Source organism: Carettochelys insculpta, chromosome 1, assembly GCF_033958435.1.
Source record: "Carettochelys insculpta isolate YL-2023 chromosome 1, ASM3395843v1, whole genome shotgun sequence".
Classification (NCBI taxonomy): domain Eukaryota; kingdom Metazoa; phylum Chordata; order Testudines; family Carettochelyidae; genus Carettochelys; species Carettochelys insculpta.
In genome coordinates, this window is record NC_134137.1 from 26,853,863 (window position 1) to 26,877,573 (window position 23,711).

Here is a 23,711-nt window from a genome sequence, read left to right on the forward strand (position 1 = left end):
AAATAGGAGGGAGACTCACACCACTGCTCATCCTTGGTGCTGAAGAAGCAGATGAGGACATAATGGCCCACATCTTTAATACAGCAGTAGTAGAAACAGCTACTGAGATTCTTGGCAAACACCGCCCAAAGAAGAAACCTTGGGTTACTGCTGATCTGCTTGACTTCTGTGACAAACGGTGAGAACTGAAAAAGAAGAAAGGTGAAGCTGGTGGGACTGAGAAATACAGAGAAATCAACAAGACCATCAGGAAAGGCACGAAGGCGGCAAAACAGAATTGGGTAGAAGACGAGTGCAAGGAAATAGAAGACAGCCTTAACAAAAATAACAGCAAGAAGGCATACCAGACAGTAAGAGAGCTGACAAACGTTAGACAACCTAGAGTTTCCATAGTCCAGAACAAGGCAGGGAACTGCCTCACTGAAGAGAAAGAGATCCTTGGCAGGTGGACAGAATACTGTTCTGAGCTGTACAATGATAAGGTCGATGGAGACCCAGAAATACTGAAATATCCATATGCTACCGAAGAGGACAGCCTCCCAATCCTTCGGGAAGAAGCAGAGGCAGCAGTGCGATCACTGAAGAAAGGAAAGTCAGCTGGAGTGGACAATATCCCAGCAGAATTGATACAAGCAGGGGGAGAAGCCATGATCAGTGCCCTTACCAACATATGCAATACGATCTGGCAGACGGGAAAATGGCCTACGTCATGGACCCAGTCACTAGTGATCGCACTTCCCAAAAAGGGCAACCTCCAACAGTGCTGAAACTATCGTACGATAAGCCTCATTAGCCACCCAAGTAAAGTCTTACTGAAAGTAATATTGCACAGGTTGAAGCCCCAAGCTGAGATGATTATTGCTGAGGAACAAGCTGGCTCTAGGGCAGGGCAGAGTACCACCGAACAAATATTCAACCTGAGAATTCTCGGCGAGAAATATCTGCAGCACCAACAGCACCTGTACCATGTTTTCGTGGACTTCAAAAAGGCCTTTGACAGAGTTTGGCAGGCAGCATTATGGGCCACCATGAGGAAGTACAACATCAGCCCCAACCTCGTCCGAGTTGTTGAACACCTGTATGACAATGCCACCAGTGCAGCTTTCCACAACGGTACTATTGGAAGCTGGTTCAGAACGACAGTGGGCGTCCATCAGGGTTGTCTGCTCTCCCCCACGCTTTTCAACATCTTTCTGGCATGCAACATGATTGATGCCTTGGAACACCATGAAGGAATTGTCAGCATAGGGGGCAGAATAATCACCAACCTTCGCTTCGCTGACGCTATAGACGGATTAGCTGGAGGAGAAGAGGAACTTACCACCTTGGTAGAATGGCTGGATACCACCTCGAAAGCCTATGGAATGGAGATAAATGCAGAAAAGACAAAACTGATGACCAATAACACCAATGGCATCAGTAGGGATATAATGGTGAATGGACAAGCTCTTCAATGTGTGTCCAGCTTCAAGTACTTAGGTACAATCATGTCAGATGAGGGGTCCAGACCAGAAGTCCTCTCTAGAACAGCACAAACAACAGCAGTGCTTACAAAACTTAGACTCATCTGGAGGGACAAGAACATCAGTCTGAGATCGAAAGTAAGATTGATGCGCTCACTGGTCATCTCAATGTTCTTATACGCGTGCGCAATGTGGACCCTTACAGCGGAACTGCAGAAAAAGATCCAAAGCATGGAGATGAGATGCTATAGGAGGCTTTTGGGCATCTCTTATATTGAGCATGTCACAAACGAAGAAGTACGACATAGGATCAGGCATGTCATAGGCCCACATGATGACCTGCTCACTGTGGTGCAGAAGCACAAGCTCAGATGGTATGGCCACATCATCAGATCATCAGGCCTTTCAAAGACCATCTTGCACAGCACAGTACCTGGTGGTAGAAGGAAAGGCAGGCAAAAGAAGAGATGGGAAGATAACATCAAAGAGTGGACAAACCTGAACGTGAGCGAGTCACAGAGAGCTGCACAGGACAGGATGAGGTGGAGTGAGTTGATCAGGAAGTCATCTGCGGTGCCCCAACGACCCTCAGAAGGGGTTATGGGATAGAGATGATGAGAGATGAGAGAGTTATCTCAGCCAAGACACTTAACATCCCCCACCCTTCATCTCCCTCCTTCAGTTCCATGTATTTGATTTGTCAGTTTTTATTGCAATGTTTTTGGACCTCTGTGCTATATAATTGGGTCTGGACTGGAAATGCTATAGATCTGAAGAAGTGTGTTTGTCCCACAAAAGCTCTTCACCTAATTATTTTGTTAGTCTTTAAAGAGCTACGATTGCTGTTTTGTTTTGTTTACATGGGACCTAGTTACCTATATCACTTAGGTGCTTTGTAAAGTTTTACTGTCTCTAAATTGCTGTAGCCATCTTTGAAAATTTCAACCCATCTATAATTTATCATTCTTCTTAACAGAGTTTATTAATCACATGAATTAAACCAGCTCACAAGAGCCTATCAGCACATTTCAAAGTGATGCAATTCAGTGTAAAGACTTCTTATCATTGATATGTCAATCTCCACTGTGCAGATTACTTTTTAAGGAACTGGGGGAAATATTTTAAGGCTGTGCCTTTCCAATTTTTATAAATTCAATCCTTTTCCTCTGCCTGTTCTTGTACTGAGAATCATTCAGACCATGAAAAGCTGAAATTAGTTCCCAGAGGACTGAAAATAAAACTACAGTCTGTTTGCCAAGGAAAAGCCTTCACTGTTTTAAGTTCTCTGTACAATTTCATGGTGGATCTCCTTTTAGGAAGGGGTCCATATGGCAGTTATGTCTATTAATGAGTAAAGAAGTGGCAATAACTGCTCCTGCAGCAGAAGAGGACAGGACTCACCCATGGTGCTTTCGCAAGTGTTTGGATAAACACCTTAATTCTAGCCAAAGAAAGAACATAAAGGAAGATTTAGGAGGAGTGCCACATCTGGTGTAAAATTCATGGACTTCAGTGGTACCACTCCAGTTGATACTATTAATGAGTAAAGTAATGGAAATAAATCTGCTCCTGTGGCAGAGGAGGATACAACTCACCCAAGTGCTTTCTTAGGTTTTTGGACAAACATCTCAATTCTAGCCAAAGAAAGAGTATAAAGAAAAATTAAAGATCAGGTCCACAGCTGGTGTAAAGTCTGTGGACTTGAGTGGAACTACTTCAGCTGCTATCATTGTGGATATGACCCTAATTTTATAGTCTGATTCATCTTTTTCATATTCTAAAAATAACTACAGAAACTGATTTTTCCCTTATAAGTCCTTCCTTCAAGTTACTGCTATAAAGATTCACAAATAGATTCTATTCGCTACAACCTTAGTCTTTTTTTCCTAATAAGCATAAAGTGCCTGGTGTGACCCATCTTAACATCCGTCATACATATTTGACCCACTCTGAATATACATTGTCCAAACAAGCTCTGTTTATTTCACTCCACATGCTTCCATCAAAGTGTTGTCGTTTCACATAACCTCACTTAGGAACATGAAATGTGCAATATAGGAGGAGACCAAACTCACATCTCATCTGATTTCTGACCCACAAACCCTCCATGAATAATGCACCTACCCATTTGTACAATAGTGGCTGTACTGCAAATGGTATCAAAATTGAAAGCTGTCACTTTAAATGCTATGTGGGTTTTCCTGTTTGCTGACTAAGGACCTTTGTAGGGAAACTCCAGATCTGGGCCTAGCAGCAGCCATTTAGCAGACAGGCAGCCTAGAGTAAGGTGTGGTGAGTTGTATCCCTGTTTTTGTGAACGGCCTGCTTTGTCTGTCTTTGGCTGCGTCTACACGTGCACGCTACTTCGAAGTAGCGGCAGTAACTTCGAAATAGCGCCCGTCACGTCTACACGTGTTGGGCGCTATTTCGAAGTTGAAATCGACGTTAGGCGGCGAGACGTCGAAGTCGCTAACCCCATGAGCGGATGGGAATAGCGCCCTACTTCGACGTTCAACATCGAAGTAGGGACGTGTAGACGATCCGCGTCCCGCAACATCGAAATAGCGGGGTCCTCCATGGCGGCCATCAGCTGGGGGGTTGAGAGATACTCTCTCTCCAGCCCTTGCGGGGCTCTGTGGTCACCGTGGGCAGCAGCCCTTAGCCCAGGGCTTCTGGCTGCTGCTGCTGCAGCTGGGGGTCCGTGCTGCATATACAGGGTCTGCAACTAGTTGTTGGCTCTGTGTATCTTGCACTGTTTAATGAAAGTGTGTCTGGGAGGGGCCCTTTAAGGGAGCGGCTTGCTGTTGAGTCCGCCCCGTGACCCTGTCTGCAGCTGTGCCTGGCTCCCTTATTTCGATGTGTGCTACTTTGCCGTGTAGACGTTCCCTCGCTGTGCCTATTTCGATGTTGGGCTGAGCAACGTCGAAGTTGAACATCGACGTTGCCAGCCCTGGAGGACGTGTAGACGTTATTCATCGAAATAGCCTATTTCGATGTCGCAACATCGAAATAAGCTATTTCGAAGTTGGGTGCACGTGTAGACGTAGCCTTTGTGTTGGGGTTCCTTTGCATTACCATTCTGATTTCTAGGAAATAAAATGGTGTTGTGTTCCAGCCTTCCAACAAACCTTGCACATTTTCATCTAAATTCTCCGTTGTACACTGTGAACCATAACACTTGGCCGCTGGCAAGCAGTCAGTCGAAGCGTAATTCCTGAACACATTCCTTACTCTCGCTTGCAGATCTGTGAATGTCTTTAGACTTCTGTCTCATCTGAGGGACACAGTGGACCGGATCCTACTTCTGCAGTGCTTTCTATGGTCATTTACACCACACACTTTCATTTTGCAAAAGTGTACATGATTTCACAAAGTGCAGAGCTACTGGGAAAGAAGATCCCATCATCTTCTAAGGAATGGGCAAACTTGCTCAGAAATTCCGTCAACACACTACGCCGATGCTGGTTTTAGGAAACCTATCTGAGGTTCAGAAATGTTCAGATGCCTTTCTGTTTCCAGCTTCTGGCAGGGACGGGAGGCACTGACATAGCACAGGACTGTTCTCATGGGATTTCAGAGTAGGACTGAAACCCGAAGTGTCAGATATCTTCCAGCCCAATTTTACAGAATCAAGGGAATTGGATAAACACCTATGATGCGTAAGAAGCTTTGGATGTTCATCTAATTTTTATGTCTGGGTTCTCAGCTGTACAAATTTGGTGCAGCAATGCTGAAATCAGTGGAACTATAGCAATATCCATTCACTGAGGAGGTGGCCCATTACAGCTCCTCCTGTGCAAGTGAACTAGCCACTAGCACTTTGTGTTTACTTTCTCAATTTCATTTTCTGGTTAGCCCCTTGGTTTGTTGTCTCCTTCCTTCCCAAAACACACACACACATTTTCTTTGCTTGCCGGTGAACATACCCATGGCAAAGAGTGTATCTTTAAGCTGAGTTTGAATGGCTCTCTCATAAAGAATATAATGACTATGAAAATGTAATGCTTCAAGACCTTTATGAAAACTTTCATCTCTGCTTTTATGTTTCCAAAAAGTATAATTTGTTCCTGACTCTCTGGCCAAAGCATATTAAACAAGGCTCCAAGCTGGTGCCGCTGCAGCTGTTTTAATTCTCACAGAAGTTGCAGTATATGAGTCAATCTTGAAAAGCAAAGAGGACTCTTTAGTGGGGAAGGGTCTGCAAATAATAGCCGGAAGCCAGTCACTCCTGTATCAAGTGAGTGAGTCAGACTTGCAAAGACTCTTGCCCTATTCAGAAATGAATGTATTGTCTTGAAAGAGGGGGCAGCTGTGGGCAACAGAGATGTCAGCATGTCACAAAGACCTGTGTTAGAAGGGCAGCCTATGGGAAATAACAGAGAGGTAGCCATCTTTGTCTGTACTCCAACAAAACAAAGCAGCAGAAATGTAGCACTTTAAAGACTAACAAAATAATTTATTCGGTGATGAGCTTTCGTGAGACAGACCCACTGCTTCAGATCAATTTAATTTCCAATACAGCCTTTGGGAGTTTTAAACATTTTTTGTCACTGGAAAAAAAAAGACATTGGCCATGTCTACACTTACAAAAAACTTTGAAATGGCCATGCTAATGACCAAATTGAAGAATACTAATGAGGCACTGAAATGAATATTCAGTGCCTCATTAGCATGTGGCCAGCCTCAGTACTTTGAAAGTGCTGCAGTTCACTCGCCCATGGCTTGTCTACATGGGGGTCCTTTTCTAAAGGAATAAGGGGATCGCGATGTTGGTAGGGTCCTTTCAAAAAAGACCCCTGTGCAGACGAGCCATGGGTGAGCAAACTGCAGCACTTTCAAAGTATTCTTCAATTTGGCTATTAGCATGGCCATTTTGAAGTTTTTTATAAGTCCAGATGTAGCCATTATGTCTCAAACGCAGAGTGCCAGGATGCTAAGGCAATGAGTTACATTTATGAAAAATTTTGTGCCAAGGCATTTTATAAAACTGGGGAACAGCATCAAAAATATGGAAACTAGATATAATGAGATAACTCATGCCCCAAATCTGATCCCAGCAATTAAGCTGGAATAAAAAGCGTTCCCTGCAAGCACTGTGCAGGCCTTGATGCTGTAGAACTCACCTCCAGACAGTTGCAGAACTGGCCCTCCAAGTCTATAAAGCAAAAGTGTGCATTTTTCCACTGATGCCCTCTTGTCCAAGGTTTGCTAGATATGAGATGAGCACAGACCCACTGGTCAGTCCACCTATCTGACTGGGGGAGCAGAGTCTCATCCCTTGTGACCGCAAAATTGGAAGGCCACTCAGCAGCAGTTAACCAACAGGGATCAGTCGGAATAAGCTGTGTTTAGAGATTGTTTTCTCTCCTCCTCTTCTTTCGAAGAAAGCAGTGCTATCCGTAAACAGAGCTGCTTTGTCACCTACGTAGGACGCAAGAGATGCTGTCGTTCCAGTTCAGCAGAAGACTATCACACCTGGGCTGCCTATGTGCAGGTTTGTGACTAAATGCTTCCAGTGGTATCCTCCACCTGCATCCAGTGTCACTTGCCCATTGCCATAGGACTTTCATCAAGAGGTAAATCTTTAGCATCTACAGAAATACCCTCACATGTGAATGGGTTAAAATGAGGTTGGCTTGTGAGTTCCAACCCCACTCTTTCTTCTCACACCGACCATCATGCACGGGCACAAGAACTGTAACATGCACTGGAGGGAAAGAGTGCAGGTTTGAGATCAGAGTTACCTTCTCTGAGACCAGCGGTCAGCAATTCCTGGCACGGTTACCTAGAGTGGCATGTGAGCTGATGTTCACTGGCACACAAGGAGGGAGCTCAGCCTTACCCTTCCTTCCCCCATGTAGCTGGGAGCATCCTCAAAGCCATGCTGCCTGTGGATTACCAGCCAATGCTACCGGCCACCACCTAAACAGTAATGCTTAATTTATTTACTAACAAAACTGCTCTAAGTAAGACTATTAGTGACTTTAAAAAGTATCACCAGCACTGGGATGGTGCATAGAGGTCAAAAGGTCAAATTTCAGCACTCCACCTCATCAAAGTCGCTGACTCCTGTCCTAGACTGATGTGCCCAAAAAGACAGCAGGCTCACTCTGCCCTGGTTTGGAATCAGAGTTTCCCTTCTCCTAGGTACTGCTGGTTCACGGTGCCTTATTCTGTATTATTTGGAGCAACCCCTCAAGAGCGCACCAAGGCCTCAAGGTGCCACCCCGCTGCTGCACCTCAGCCTTGTAGTGCCCCAGGGGCAGGGTTTTAAAACATACTGTAACAGAAACTCCACTCTGGAAAGCCAGGTGCGTCTGCGATTTCATGAGGGAGGGTGCGTGCAAGGGAACCCCTCTCCAAGCCCGCCTGCCTGGCCTGCCCCCTTCCACCAGCACCTTGATGGTCCATGTTCCCTTGAGGGCTGCAGCTCCCTAAGTTACAATGGAAAAAAGCCGATTCCACCTCCTGCCTAGGGGCGGGGGCGGGGCAGCGACACTCAGCCCTGGGGTCAGCAGCTAAATCAGGGCTGGACGTTACCCCAAAGAGCCAGGGCGTGGGACTTCCCGGCTGCCTCTCCTGCGCAGCAGGCCCCCGCCAGCAGCCCCCAGGGATCACTGGCTGGTAACACGCTACGGGGTTTGGGTAATGACCTCCCGCCGCCTTTCCAGGGCGTCCCATCTACTGCCCAAAGCTGCAGGAGACTGCGGCAGGGCCCCGGCAGCTCGGCGGGCGGAGCGGGGCGGGGACGGGCCAGGCCAGCAGCTGCCCCCTGGAGACCCCGGGCGCGGAGGGAGGCCGCCTGCCGGGCAGGGCCGCCTCGCCTCCCTCCCGAGCTTGCCCACCCTAGGCCGCACGAAGCGCTGGGGGCTGCCTGCCGCGGCCGCTCCGCGCCTTTCCGGGACCGGGCTCGGCTCCCCGCGGGGACCCAGCGGCTGCGGCGGGGTAAGACGCTGCCCCAGGTCCCGCGTAGCGCTGAGCTGCGGAGGCTGCAAGCCGAGCGCGCCCCGCCCCGCTCACCCGTCCCGCAGGCGGAGGCCAACAGCTGAAGCAGCAGCAGCAGCCGGGAGGCCGCGCCCACTCCCCGCCCCGGCGGCATCTCCGGCTCCCGCGCGGTGGGGACCGGAGCGCAGCGGCAGAGCGAGCCCGGCTGGGGGCGCCGTGTGCGGGGCGGGGGCTGAACCTCCGGGGGGGATTCCCGGGGGCGGGGCGCGCTCCAGCTCCGGGCCACGGGGACCCTCTCCCGCCTCGCTCGCCCCCAGGGCTGCGCTGAGCGACGCGGGGAGGGGCAGGGGGACTCCCCATTCGCGAGCGAGTAAAGGGGGGGGCGTTGGCATCCTGGCTGGGGCTCTGCTGCCGGCACCCCCAGGCGGGGCGGTGGGAGCCGAACACCTGCCCCTGTCCCCTCCCGGGAGGGAGGAGGCGGGTACAGGGCGCCTGACGGGGGAGGGAGTCTCTCCAGAGGAGGTGAGGAAGAGAGACGCCCTCTGGAGTCCCCCCGGGTAACAGAGGGTCTTGCACACAGCTGAGTTATGGTCTGGGGTTTGGAAGGGTAACAGGAGCGCTCTCATTGCGGGGAATCCAGGGGCTGCTCTGAAGCACCTCTACCTTCCCTTCCCCACCATGGCAACAGTGAGCCTAGGCACTGGGCAGGGAAGCACTTAATGCTGATGTGGTGAAGACTGTGAGACCCATGTCAAGTGCTGGCACGGCACCAGCCCACAAAGGACCCACCGCCACACCCAGGAACAGTTTTATTGTCCAAAAAGGCAAAACCACAAGATCCCTCAGCCCACCCTGGATTACAGCTCCCAAGGGATTTTGTTCTTTTTCTTGCACAGTCCTTCCTCCCTCGGGGCCCACCAGAAAGTTGTTCTTGCTGGGCTCTGTCTCTTCTGGCTTTCTCTGTGGGAGATCCCTTTCCACCAGCAGGTTCCCACTGCCTCCTCTCCTAAGGAATCTGCTGCCACTATCCCTTCCTTGCTGACTTTTGTTTTTTCCTTTGGGATCTTAGTGGAGCATAGGGCCTGCACAGTCATTCTCCATCTCTTGTGATCCTTAGCAGTAGTCTTGATTTGATCCCATGTGAAGCCAGCTGCTTTTATTGTGTCCAGGATACTTCGTTGCCATGTTTGTTTGGGACATCCCCTTTTTCTCTTTCCCTTTGGATTTCATTCTAATGCTTGTCTCATGATACCTTCCTCGCAGTTCTCACACGGGATATGGCCTGCTCTTCGCCATTTTCTCTTCTTGATCTGGACCTCCATTGGCTTCTGGTGTGTTTTGTTCCACAAGGTTCAGTTTGGCATTCAATCACACTAGCTGAAGAATGTGTCTAAGCCTTTTATTGACAAACATCTGAATTTTCTTAGTGTCGCTCTGGACAAAGTGCCACGTCTCGAGCTGTATGGCAGTACTGATTTCACATTGGAAATGAAAATATATAGCTTGGTTCTTGTTGAAATGGCTCTTGTACACCAGACTGGTCGTAATATGGCAAAGGCTTATTGCACTTCTCGTAATCTTGCACTGATGTCCTCTTCAGTACCCTCATTCTTGCTGATAATACTTCCCAAGTATACAAACTGGTTAACATATTGCATTGCTTACCCTTCAATTGTACTTTCGCTTTCCTGTCTGTTAATGTGCATCAGCTTGGTCTTCTTTTGACTGATCTCGAGGCCCACTCATTCAGCTTTTTCTTGTAGGGCTTGTAGCCATCTTAGCTGTGTCTACACGTGCACGCTACTTCGAAGTAGCGGCACTAACTTCGAAATAGCGCCCGTCGCGGCTACACGCGTTGGGCGCTATTTCGAAGTTAACTTCGACGTTAGGCGGCGAGACATCGAAGTCGCTAACCCCATGAGGGGATAGGAATAGCGCCCTACTTCAACGTTCAACGTCGAAGTAGGGACAGTGTAGACGATCCACGTCCCGCAACGTTGAAATTGCCGGGTCCTCCATGGCGGCCATCAGCTGGGGGGTTGAGAGACGCTCTCTCCAGCCCCTCAGCTCACTGGTGGCCGCGTGGAGCGGCCCCTTAAAGGTCCCCTCCCCCTCCCTGCCTCTGCAGGAAGCTGAGGCAACGTGCAGGCTGCAGCCTGCACACGCGGGCAGCCTGCTGCACCCTCAGCCACCCACCCAGCGGCGATGGCTAGCCGGCAGCCCCCCCCAGCGCCCCCAGGGGACCCCCCCCAAGGGGAGCCAGGGCAGCCAGCCCAGCCAGAGGGCCAGCCAGGCTGGGAAGCGGCAGCGGGGCCCCTCCTGGACGGAGGCCGAGCTGCGGGACCTGCTGGGGCTCTGGAGCGAGGAGGAGGTGCTCCAGGTAATGGGGAGCAAGAGGCGGAACGCGGATGCGTTCGCTCAGCTGGCCGATGGCCTGGCTGCCCGGGGTCACCCTGCCCGCACTCCTGATCATGTGAGGAGTAAGGTGAAGGAGCTGCGGCAGGGTTATGCCCAGGCCCGGGATGCGGCCAGCCGATCTGGGGCCGCCCCCGTCACTTGCCCCTTTTACAGGGAGCTCAGGGACATCCTGGGCTCCCGGCACACCTCCTCCCCTCCGGCCACCCTTGACACCTCGGTTGAGGAGCCCGAGCAGGCCCTGCAGCCGGAGTCCGCCCCGGAGGCAAGCCCTGCACCCCGGGGGCCCCCCCCTGGAGGCCATCCCCGGGACATCGCGGCAGGAGGAGGAGGAGGAGGAGGAGGAGGAGGAGGAGGAGGGGGGCTCCTCCTCTGCAGAATCCAGCCTGCAGATCCTCCTCCTGCCATCCCAGAGCAGCAGCAGGGCCTCCGACCCCCGGGGATCTCCGGACCGTGGGAGCGGACCCACAGGTAGGTACCCCTCTCTGGTGGACACCCCTGGGCTTGAGGGGCGGGGGTAACAGAGATGTGTCCAGGGCCCCCCACACGCTCACATGGCCATGGCCCCAAGGACACCAGGGCCATGGCCCTCACAGCACTGCAGCCATCAGCCCCTGCCCCCCCCACCCTGCATGACAGTGCCATGCCCCATCCCCGGGCCAGGGGGGAGTGGAACCTCGAGGGGCCCCCGGGCGGAGTGGGTGGGACACCCCGCAGCAGCAGCATGTGATGGAGTGGGGGGAGTGCCAAAGGGAGACTCAGGCTACATATGAGCCACAAGAGCCGAAGAGCTCCCAGGGCCAAAGGAGGATCCTGGCGCTACAGCTGGCAGGTGACACCTCTGCCCTGAACAAACAGGAGGGAGGAGCCGAGCTGGCTTGGAATTGGGGGGGCGAGGGCGGGGGCCACAGGTAGAGGCTAGGGGAAGGGAGAGCTGGTAGGCAGCCAGCCTGAGGAGGGGGAAAGCTGCATCCCAGAGGGGCCCCCCTTGGGGTCTTCTCCCCACGAGGGGTTGGAAGGACTGTCTCTTCCGACAGCTGGTGCTGTCACTCCTGCCAGAAAAGTGGCCATCTGTGGCCTAAGAAACCTCTCCTGCTCTCAGACCCTGCGGGGTGAAGTGAGAGTCGCTCCCACCAGGGGACGGGGTGCAGGGCAGGGGGACCCCTGAACCCCATCGATCACAGCAGCATCTCACGGGGACGGGGATGGGGAACCTGCAGCACAGGGCGGCGGGGACAAAGGCCACGGCCCGGGGCCCACACTAACGCCTGTCTCCATTCTTCTTTCCCCCCTCCTCTCCTGTGTCCTGCACCTGCACCTGCACCATCAGAAGGACCGGAAGAGAGCGCCGGCGAGGCCTCAGTTGTCCCGGAGAGCCCTCCGGGATCATCGCTCCAGGGCAGCCCCTCGGCCGAGGAACGACCGGCCCCGCGGAGGGCTAGACGGCGGACCCCGCGCCTACTACCGCCGACGGCGACGGACCCCCAGCTGCTGGCCATCCTCCGCCGGCAGCTGGAGGTCTCGGAGCAGCACCTCCAGCTGCAGGAGCGGGCGCTGGCCTGGCGCCAGGAGGCATGGGGGGCCTATATGCAGACATTTAACCGGCTCGTCGACTACCTGGCCCCCCATGTCGCGCCGGCCGACCCATCGCCCGCCCTGCCCGCTCCTGCAGCCCCACCACCAGCTGCTCCGCCCGTTGCCGGCCCGTCCGCCATCGCCCCACCACCCACCCGCGAGGGCCAGAGCGCCGAGGGACCCCTGGAGCCACCTGAGACTCGCCAGCCCCGATACCTTCCGGTCCAGCCCACTCCCACCCAGCCGCGGACCAGGCTGCGAGCGCGGCGGGGCTCCCGGCCGGGCACGCCCAGTGCCGGGCTATAGGGGCGAGGGGCCCGGGACGTGGCCCCCCCATTGTATATAGTTGGACCCTTTTTTTTTGGTCCCCCCGTTTGCCCCGTCTCCCCCATGGAAATAGTTCTCCCCTTTCCTCTCCCTGGTTTTCTTTTTATTATTTATGGCACACAGTTGTTTCTTTGGATTGTTTTATTTGTGTACATATTGCTTTGGTTGAACGTTTGTACCTAGTTTTCTGTTTGTGCTTCACATATTTATTTACACCCAAAAAAAAAGGTTTGGCCAGAAAAAAAAAAATTTACGTTCAGCCACAAGTTCGTGCTGTCATTTGTCCAGGACAAGTGGGGGGGGGGCGCGGTGAGGTGCTCCATGGTGTGGGCGTTGGGGCAGGAGTGTGGGGGAGGAAGGGGCGGGCAGTAGGGGGCCTGGGCAGAGTTCACCCCACGGTCTGTTGGTCGAAGTGGGCCCGCAGGGCCTCCCGGACCCGGGTCCCCTCGGGGTCCACCTGCCGACTGGGGGCAGCAGGTGGCTGGACGTGTGCCCTGCCGGCCTCCGCGGCCCAGCCCTGCAGAAGAGTCTCCCCCTTGCTCTCCACGAGGTTGTGCAGGGCGCAGCAGGCACCCACAATCTGGTGGATGTTGTTGGGGCCCGCATCCAGGCGGGTCAGGAGACATCTCCAGCGTCCCTTGAGGCGGCCAAATGAGCGCTCCACCACCTGGCACGCACGGTTCAGGCGCTCGTTGAAGCGCTCCTGGCTAGCGGAGAGATGGCCCGTGTAGGGGTGCATGAGCCACGGCCGGAGGGGGTATGCCGCATCTGCGATGACGCAGAAGGGCATGGTGGTGTCCCCCAGAGGGATCTCCCGCTGGGGGATGTAGGTCCCCGCCTCCAGCCGGCGGCACAGGCCCGAGTTCCGGAAAACCCGGGCGTCATGGGTGCTGCCAGGCCAGCCCATGTAAATGTCCTGGAAACGTCCCCGGCTGTCCACCAAGGCCTGCAGGACAACAGAATGGTAGCCCTTTCGATTGAGGTATCGTCCGCCACTGTGATGCGGGGCGCGGATGGGGATGTGAGTCCCATCCAGAGCCCCGAAGCAGTTGGGGAAGCCCAGGGTGGCAAAGGCGGCGACGGTGGCATCTGGGTCCCCCAGCCTCACGAGCCTGTGCAGGAGCATTGCGTTGATGGCATGCACAACCTGCAGAGAAAGCACATGGGACAGCCCCAATGAGGGGTGAGCAGGGTGTGCGTGGCCCTGCCCTGCTCTGGCCGCCCTGCTCTGGCCCCCCTGCCCTGCTCTGGCCCCCCTGCTCTGGCCCTGCCCTGTCCTGGCCTGCTCTGGCCCCCCTGGCCTGCCCTGCTCTGGCCCCCCTGCCCTGCCCTGCCCTGCCCTGGCCTGCCCTGCTCTGGCCCCCCTGCCCTGCCCTGGCCTCCCCCTGTGGGTTCTCTTACCTCCATGAAGACAGCCCCGACGGTGGCCTTTCCGACACCAAACTGCTGTCCCACGGATCGGTAGCTGTCCGGAGTGGCCAGCTTCCAGACAGCGATGCCGACCCGTTTCTGCACCGTGAGGGCACGCCGCATGGCAGTGTCCTGGTGCCTGAGTGCGGGGGTGAGCCACTGGCACAGCTCCAGGAATGTCTGCCGGCTCATCCTGAAGTTCCTGAGCCAGTGGTCGTCGTCCCACTCCCCAAGCACCAGCCGCTCCCACCAGTCAGTGCTGGTGGGGTAGCTCCACAGCCGCCGGCGTGTGAGGCGGGGGGTGGAGCGGGGTGCTGCAGGGGTAGGGGTTGAGCCCTGCTGCCCTGGGGGCATCTCCTCCCCTGGGGCAAGGAGGTGCTCAGCTGCCTCCCACATGGCATGGGCCAGGGCAAGCCCTGCTCCTGCCGGGAGGGCTGGGTGGACCTCTAGCTGCTGCTGCTGCTGCTGCTGCTGCTGCTGCTGCTGGGGGTCCATGACTGCGGCGCCCGGGGTCTGTGTGCCTATGGCTCCTCAGACCGCGTGCTGTGCAGGCTGAGTGTATGTGGGAGGGGCCCTTTAAGGGAGCGGCTAGCTGTTGCCCCGGAAGCGCTAGTCCGTCCGTTGACCCTGTCTGCAGCTGTGCCTGGCATCCCTATTTCGATGTGTGCTACTTGGGCGTGTAGACATTCCCTCACTGCGCCTATTTCGATGTTGGCCTGAGCAACGTCGAAGTTGAACATCGACGTTGCCCGGCCCTGGAGGATGTGTAGACGCTATTCATCGAAATAGCCTATTTCGATGTCGCAACATCGAAATAAGCTACTTCGATGTAGGCTTCACGTGTAGACGTAGCCCTTCTCTTGCATGTGCTCTAATTTGTCTTCATGCAGGGCTAAGTCATTTGCAAACTCTAGATCTTCAAGTTTCCTGGTTTGGGTCATTGGAGTCCCCTTCCTGAGTTGGCATATGCTGTTTTTGTGACCCAGTGTAGAACAAGCGGGAAGACTAATGGAGAAAGAAGGCAGCCTTGGCATACACCTGTTGTGACCTGAAATTTTTCTGACAATTTTCCGTCATGGATGACTTGTCAGGAATATTCTTCATACAGTTTCTTAATGATGGTAATCAGCTTGCCTGGGACTCCACAATGTTACATAATCCATATGGATTGCCTGTCCACACTGTTGGTGGTTTTCATGAAGTCCATGAAGTTGACGTAGAGTGGTACTTGCCATTCAACACGTTGTTCTACAATGATCTGAAATGTTACTATCTGGTCTGTGCAGGATTTTCCTCTCCTAAAACCTTCCCATTCTTCTTGTAGTTTGTGGCCTCTGGCACCTTTCATTTGTGCCAGGTTGACTCTGGTTAGTACTTTGCCTGGAATGGATAGGAGGGTGATCCCCCTCCACTTTTCACACAGTGTCAGATCTCCAGATATAGGGAGTTTCACTAGCAGCCCTTTTCTCCAGTCCATTGTCTTCTGTTGTCTATATCAGGTGTAGCAAACTGTGTAGCTGCTCCACTATAGCAGCTCCTCCTCCTTTTAATATTTCAGGTGGAACATTATCAGGTCCTGCTGCCTTGCCATTCTTTAGATTCCTTATTGCCTTGCAGACTTCCTTTTTTTTGTAATTGCCCCAGTGTTGGTATCTAGGGGTTCTCCTGCATCTAGCTGTGGGGGGGTCTGGTTAACACTTCAGAATGGTCTTTCCATCTGTCTAGCTGCTCATCCGCTGAGGTAAGTAGCTGACCATCTCTGTTTTTTACTAATCTGTTTAGGTTTCTTTTCCTTCCACTCAAGACTTGAGTTGTACAGGGTTTTCGAGTCCCCTTGTTTAGATGCTACCTCTACTTTTTATGCAGCCTCATTTATAAAATGTATCTTATCCCTGCAAAGGTCCTTTACTTCCCCAGCAATTTCATTGTGTCTGGATAATGCAGCTTGTTTCTGGCCGCTTGTTTTTGCTTGTTGTTCGAGTGCCTTCCATTCTTTGATCATTCTGCATGTCTGATCTGTGATCCATTCCTTCTAGTTAGTGGGAGGTCGCCCTAACACCATATTGCATGTTTCTACTACAGCTTCCTTCAATGAGCTCCACACTCCCTCCGCAGTTTGTTCTGCTCCTTCCTCTCCTTGGAGTGCCACAAAGTGGTTGCTCAAGGTAATCTGGAAGGCTTCTTTCATTTCTTGCATTCTCAGCTTCCCCACATTGAATCTGTTTCTTGTGCTGGGCTGTTTTCTTGACGCAAGTTTCATTTTGAGTTCTGCAACTGCTAAGTGGTGGTCAGCTCTGATGTCTGCTCTACGCTGGCATCCACATCTTCCAGGGATTTTTGCCATCTCCTTTGAACTGCGAAGTGGTCAGTTTGGTTTTGTGTACGATTGTCAGGTGATACCCAAGTTGTTTTATGGCAATATTTGTGTGGAAAAAATGTGCCTCCAGTTACAAGATCATAACAAGCACACATCTGCAAATACTGGCTCCCACTCTATCAGTCTTCTGGCAGCTTCTTTAGACAACAGAAGAGCTACTCCTGCTTCGTGGATGTCATTTTGCTGATGTACAGGTGCCCTCTGAATTGTCCCTGTTTTAACACAACAGCACTGGAACAGTTACCCATGACAGTCCTTTACAAACACAAGGTCTTGCTCACCTCCATCTTACTCTGTTCTAGGTCAGTGTGATGCCACTGAAATCAGTGGAGATTCACTGGAATAAAATAGGAGTGACTCTTCCTGGGATGGCTGGCACTGAGAATGTCATACTCGGGCAGATGATCCCCAAGGCTGGTGGTTTGCTCGATAGTTAGATTCACCAAACTAGTAACAAAAGAGCTTCTACAGTCCAGCACTGGTAAACCAGAAACCAAACAACCCCTTTTTAAGCCTTCCACCTTTGGCTACCATCCAAACAACCCGTATGAAATAGTGAGAAGTTACTTCAAAACCACTTCACCATATGAGATTCTTTCTAAGCGCAAAGGAGACACACACATCTCATAAAACTGGAAGGGACTTTGCGAGCTCATCGAGTCCAGTCCCCTGCCTCTTGGCAGGACCAATAACCCCTCCCTTTTTTTTAAAATCTATTTACCCAGATTGCTAAATGGCCCCCTCTCGATTGAGCTCACAACCCTGGATTTAGCAGGCCAATGCTCAAACCACTGAGGGAGCAGATACATATCCCCAAATCAGCATGAGTCTCAGAACATACACAAATACCCTGCTGTCAGTTAAACCTTAGGAAATAAACAAAGGATTATTTTAATAAAGAAGAGAGTTATAAATGGTTAATAGATCATATACATACACAAGATTGCTAAGTCCTTGGGTTTGTTGGAGTGATGGAATAGACATCTGGCTTAGAGAGACTGGCAACTTCCAAAAGATTGGAAGGTCCTCAGTCCACAGGTCCAGATGTTCCTTTTAGTTGTAAACACACAGTTAGGAAAATTATAGCAGGAAAGAGGTAACAGGGAGGTGTCTCAAAGTTATAGTCTGGAGACGAGAAGACTGAGAGGGAACATAACAGATTTCAAGTACCAAAAAGGCTGTTACAAGGAGGAAGGAGAAAAGGACAAGAAGCAATGGGCTAAAATTTAGGTTTAGATTGGACATTAGGAAAAACTTCCTAACTGTTCAGTTGGCTAGGCACTGGAATAAATTGCCTGGGGGATGTTGTGAAATCTCCATCACTGGAGATAGTTAAGAACAGGTTATACAAACATCGATCAAGGATGTTCTAGGTCATGCCATGAGTGCAGAGGACTAGATTTGATGATCACTCAAGGTCCCCTCCAGTTGTAGCATTCTATGAATTCTGTGATTCTTTTATATTCTTTGCTATGTGCATGGAAATTTACTGTTCCACACAGCCCACACTACTGGTGTGTGGAAAGTTTCTGGCCTACAATGGAGTCCAGGGTCACATGAACATATCACGTTTTGCTTAAGCAAAGTGGGTGGCCACTGGCTCCTTGCTGTCTAAGACACCCTTGTGAAGAGCTATCTGGGCACCATAAGTTCCTTCAATGACCCATTTTGAGAGTGGAGTGTCATTGATAGCCCACCAGCACTTAGCTGTAGCCCTAATGTAGATTGTGTTTGGGCGTGGTACCCAGACTACAACACAGATTTAAGATACAAGTGCATAGCCAATATTCATAACTACAAAAATGGTACGTGCATATGAACAGGATAGTTACACTTAGAGAATCAGAGCATTTCCATTGATTTTTCCATTCCAAGAATAGTTGCAATTGCACAACGGTGATAGCAGCAATGATACAAACCATCATCTTTCTTACGTACAGCACCACAGTGAGTCAGGCCCAGATCTTCTCCTGAAGATTCTCGGGCGTAAGGGAGAAACTAGCCCATTGGCAGGCTCCTGAGGAGAGAGGGAAACATGGGTACAAGCCCCACCCTGAAAGTTCTGCAATATTGCCACCATCTCTTTAGCTCAGTAGTTCCAAACTTTTCGGCATCATGCCCCCTTTTTGATCTTTGAGAAACCCTCACACCCCCCCACCTCTTCTTAACCATCATCCAAGCCTGCTTTTAACAAAAAATTCAATGTGTAATTTAAAATAAATACAAAAACTTGATATATAATTTTACTTAAAATTAAAAATAAGCACAAATAATTTTTCTTGGCCCAAAAATTTAATAAAAATGTAATTTAACATCAGAAACAGCTGAAACAAAATAAATTTAATGTGAAGGATGACACTGCATTTTCTTCACAAGTTGGGAAATCCTAGGTTTGAAAGATGAAAGTGTGCAACGCAAATCATTTTCGACATCCAGTTGATTTCTTTGTTTCACTTCTAATGTGACTAAACTTGACAAGCTTTTTTCACACAGGTACATTGATGAAAACAGAAGAATCATACATTGCGCTTCTCCAACTTTCGAGTACATTGGGAAATATTTTATCCAAAATTTCTCCCAGGTTGGGTTTTCAAAATTCTCTCTTCCACTTGAATCATATTTTATGACAGCAGGCAGGTGAGGCCCTGGGCAGGAGGCAGGGTGCTGGGGGGGGCCCTGGGCAGGGTACTCATGGGAGGCTGGGCAGGGGGCAGGGTACTTGTGGGTGTCTGGACACGCTGCTTCCTACTCCCCCCACCATTGAGGAAGGCAGCAGGCGGAAGGAAGTCACTGGCAGGCAACAGACCTGGCTTTTCAGGAAATGTGCCGGCTATTTGGGCAGGGGAAGCAGCACACATGCTTCCTGAGACACCGGCTCTGGCACGCAGCTGTGGGACTCCCCCCAGCTCTGCCAGAAGCTGGCACTACCTCCATTTTGCAGGAGGTAGTGCCAGTGTGGGCTCTTTCCTGGGGTGGAGGGGATTGATGGGGGGCTGGATCACCTTGGGCCCCCCTGGAATTTGTTCATGCCCCCAGGGGGACACAGCCCACCAATTTGGGACCATATGCTTTAGTTCATTATCTTTGGATCCCATCAACTCAGCTCCTTATCAGGCCAGAGGAATTACTAGGGGATACAGAATGACAGGAGAAGTTTACTCCCTAGAACTCCCTCTCCTTTCCATCTTCAGAATAATGATCTAACTAAATGATAGAAAGTACAATCAAGTGCTTATTGGGGCTGCAGGTGCTTACTGTCACAGGATGGAACAGGTTCTTTCTTTCAATGCTTCTTAAAATAAAAGAGGTAAAAGTAAATTGCCACCTTTCCCAATGTAATACCTAAGTAGTAGTATTTTGTGTGGTGCAGACAGCATGAGGGCTCTGGCGTTGTGTGAGAGCTCTCCCCTAGTCACTCATTCACCTACATAAAGAGGAGAATATACCCCAGTCCAGACCTTCAAACATAAGCTTCAGCACCCTGGTCAGCACTCAATCCATGACAGTCCCATATTCTTTCAATATGCAACATGCATACTTGGGTGCTCACTTATGTGATTAGACAGAAATAAGGTAAGAAACCAGCATTTCACTATTAAATGGGATCATACATATTTCTGGAGGATGGTTAGGGTTAGATAAAGATATGACTGTAATTTATCACAGAAATGGCCGGTTATATGTCCTCCGTAACGGAATTGGAGATACCAGTAGAGAGAAAAGAATTCATGATCAACAATGTAATACAAATACTCCTGGAGATATTTTTCTAATACAGTCAAAACTCTGACTTTAAGTGCAGGGCACTAAGTGGTGTAGGAGGTCCATCTGCATGCCTTGTCTACAGCTTCTGTGCTGGGGAGGATTTTGTCACCTTGCTGACTTTCAGAGGGCATAGCCTGAGAGTAGAGTGCTTCTACCCTGGCCAGTAACTGGCTCAGCTAGAGTAGCGCTGGGGTTCCCTTTGTGATGTGGGTAAATCAGCTGCCAACTCACGTCAAAGTCTCAACTGAATGTTCACATATACATTGCTGGGATTAGTCTGGCTCACCTGTGTATTTGTATTGCTCAAATAGCTATTAGGGTTATAAAAAATGTGAGTAGTGTTCAGGCTTTATTGAATGCTTGTAAGTTGCAGCAGGCATTAATCTCACTTGTAACATCTGGCTCCCATATTGTAAGATCGTATGTGAATATTAGCACTCTAAGTCTCTGTAACTGTTCAAAGCACCGGACTGGAAAGACGTATTTACCCGTGTCAAATACTAGTCACCAACAGGTATTATGGCCTGCCCAGCAAAGATGGCCCACTCATACCAGGTGAATTATTGTGGAACTTGAGAGGAAATAGACTTCATTGATTGCTCTCCCAGACCAGAATGAATTCCTCACGTCAGCTGAATTTGCATCTGGAAGCAGAAGTGAGGAAGGAATACAAAGCACTAAGGAGGAAGAACTGCATCTCTGTTGTTTGAACTCTAGGGGGTGGCATATGTCTCATAACACAGACCAGAATCTCACCTATCAAATGCTTCACGATGCCCACAACTTCTATTTGAGCTATAGTGTATTTTGTAGAATGATATCCAGTCTATAAATTGTGGTGATTTTGCCACCCCATGGAGTAAATTGTTCCAATGGCTACCACCCTCCCTGTGAAAAAGAAAAAGAAATGCCTCTTCTTTCTAGCGGGCTCTTCAGAGAAAGGGTGGCATGGGGGCAGGGCCTGGGACAGACCGGGGGTGAGCACTCCCAGGGAAGGGAGAAAGCCAGTGCCTGGTGCTGTGGGGATTGTTGGTATATAGCTATGGACAAAGGGCAAATGTGCTGGGGCAGTTCTGTGAATCTATTAGCTCTTGCACCATCTTCATCATGGCTCAGGTGCCCTGGAGGGGGCTTGAGCCAAAGACTGCTGAAATCAATGAAAAAAAATACATAGAGATGCACATCTCATAGATTTGGAAGGGACCTCTAGAGGTCATCACATCCAGTCCCCCACTCTGTTGGTAGGACCAAACACCCTTCCCCCTTAATCTAGTGTTCCTAGACCCCTAAATGGCCTCCCCAAGGATTGAGCTCACAAGCCTGAGTTTAGCAGGCTACTGCCAGAACCACAGAACTATCTCTCTCACGTGCTAGCTTAGATCCATGAACCAGATGGAGCCTATTACTTGATCTCATCCAGTGAGACAAGGGCTCTTTCTAAACATGCAAATCAAAGCCCTGGGGGGCAGGGAACAAGTCTCAAAACCCACCACATGAATGGGATTTGCTCACTCACAGCAAGATCATTAAAAATTGCCTATTATTTTTCTCTGCTCTTCCCTATTCCTGTTCCATGTAGTGACTGTTGTGGACAGTTATTACAGTCTCTCTGGTGAGAACTTTTCTCTCTTTCTCCCGTTGTCTGAGATTTAGGTATGAAAAGCACTATATGCGCTATTTACTTTGAAGAGAAGAAGTTAGCACTCGTTAGAATGTGAACAGAACAAGCAGAGATAATGAAAAGTCATCAGTCAACAAAGTAGCTGAGGAAAATCATTTTGCCTCAAGATTCACTTTGCATCTCTACTGTCAGTATCCATTACAATCATGCCCACTGTTTTCCAACATGGACCAAGCATACAGCCTTAGAGAAACCACACAGGAAGTAACTCAGCAATTCAGCAGCAAGGAAGAAAAATTATTCCTGTGGTCACTTAATGGTAGGAGATGCACCTCAGGAGGGCAGGCATGTGTGTTGGATAGAGTTGAATATATTGGAGTAGCAAATATTCTTAGATAAAGCACCTGCTCTGCTGCAACTCAATTGCCATGGGGGTCCCAGGGCTCCTCTGAGTAGGAGGGTAAGGGGGTTTTGGGAATTTGGTTGGCTCCAAGCTACTCTGGCTGAGGTGTGGGATCTTGTGGCTCTAGTGAGTTCCTGGGGGGCCTGCTGTGGGGTGACAGCAGGGGCTGCTCCCCTTCTCCCACACGTACCACAGCAGTGAAAGCTGGAGCAACCAGGCAGGCTGCTATGCTCCACTCCACCCCATCCCACCATCAGGGTGAAGCTGAGTGCAGCAGGCTGGCAGAGGGCTGTGTGGTGGAGCGGGTTTCTGCCCAGCTCAGGGCTCCTCCAGCTGGGTGGAGGGAGCTTCAGAGCTTCAGCTAGCTTGTGGCAATGTTGGAGGGGTGCAGGTGGAAGCAGCACAGCCAGAGCTAGCCACCCCAAAGAGAGGCTCCACCCAGCATCCATGCTGAATACAGCAATTGAAATACTTGTAGAAAAATCTGGATAACTTTCTATCACTTATATTGCAGTCCATGCCTTCACTCCTTGATATTATAACGTGCTCAGTAACTGCACACTTCATACTCAAATGTCTGAGCCATCTTATCCAGAGCTGAACTTCTATATGCATTGGCTCAGGGACTGCATTTGCTGGCATATTCAGAGCAGTGCTGGGCACACAGAGGGTGCCAAGTGAATAATAAGAATCATCAACTTATGGAGTCTGGGGATGCAGTTTCTGTTCTCTCCTCTGGAAGTGGCCTGGTGACAGCTGTAGCCCTAAAAATTTGAGGCATTAACACACCTGATACTCATATGCCACTTTTTCATTCCTCCCTTTTCTCGAACTCCAACCCAAAAATGAAACAGTTTTATGTTTTAAATATAAAAACACACAACAGTCGTTGCTTTACCACCCAGACTACAACCCCCCGGGAGCCAAGTGATTTCCTCTCATCTGACTCTCATTTCCATCATTCCTGACCTTTGTGCTGTTCATGCTGTCAACCATGACATCCATCCCAACCTCCAGGGACAATTTGCCGGAATCTCAGAGAACTGGCTGTTTGGGTTTGCTCCCATCTATCAGAGTCCTCTTCTCTGTAGCATGCAGCAGAGGGCAAGTTGTTCTGCTGGTAGGTTGATCTCGTTTCCCTCTACGGAGAGATGTAATTTCTGTCCCCAACCCAGAGCGATTTGGGGCAGCTGCCTCAGTCCCCATACTTTGGGGGGTCCCATGTTGACTACCTCAGACATCCTATGGGTGGGCTCCACACAGCCCAGGAGATTACCTGAAGGGCTTGCATGGGGCAGCACCAGGGGTTGCCTCCCTCACCATGGCGGCGGGAACTGGAGTGACCTGGCAGCCCGCTCCACCACGCAGCCCTCTCCCAGCCTGCTGCTCTCAGCTTCACCCTGATGGTGG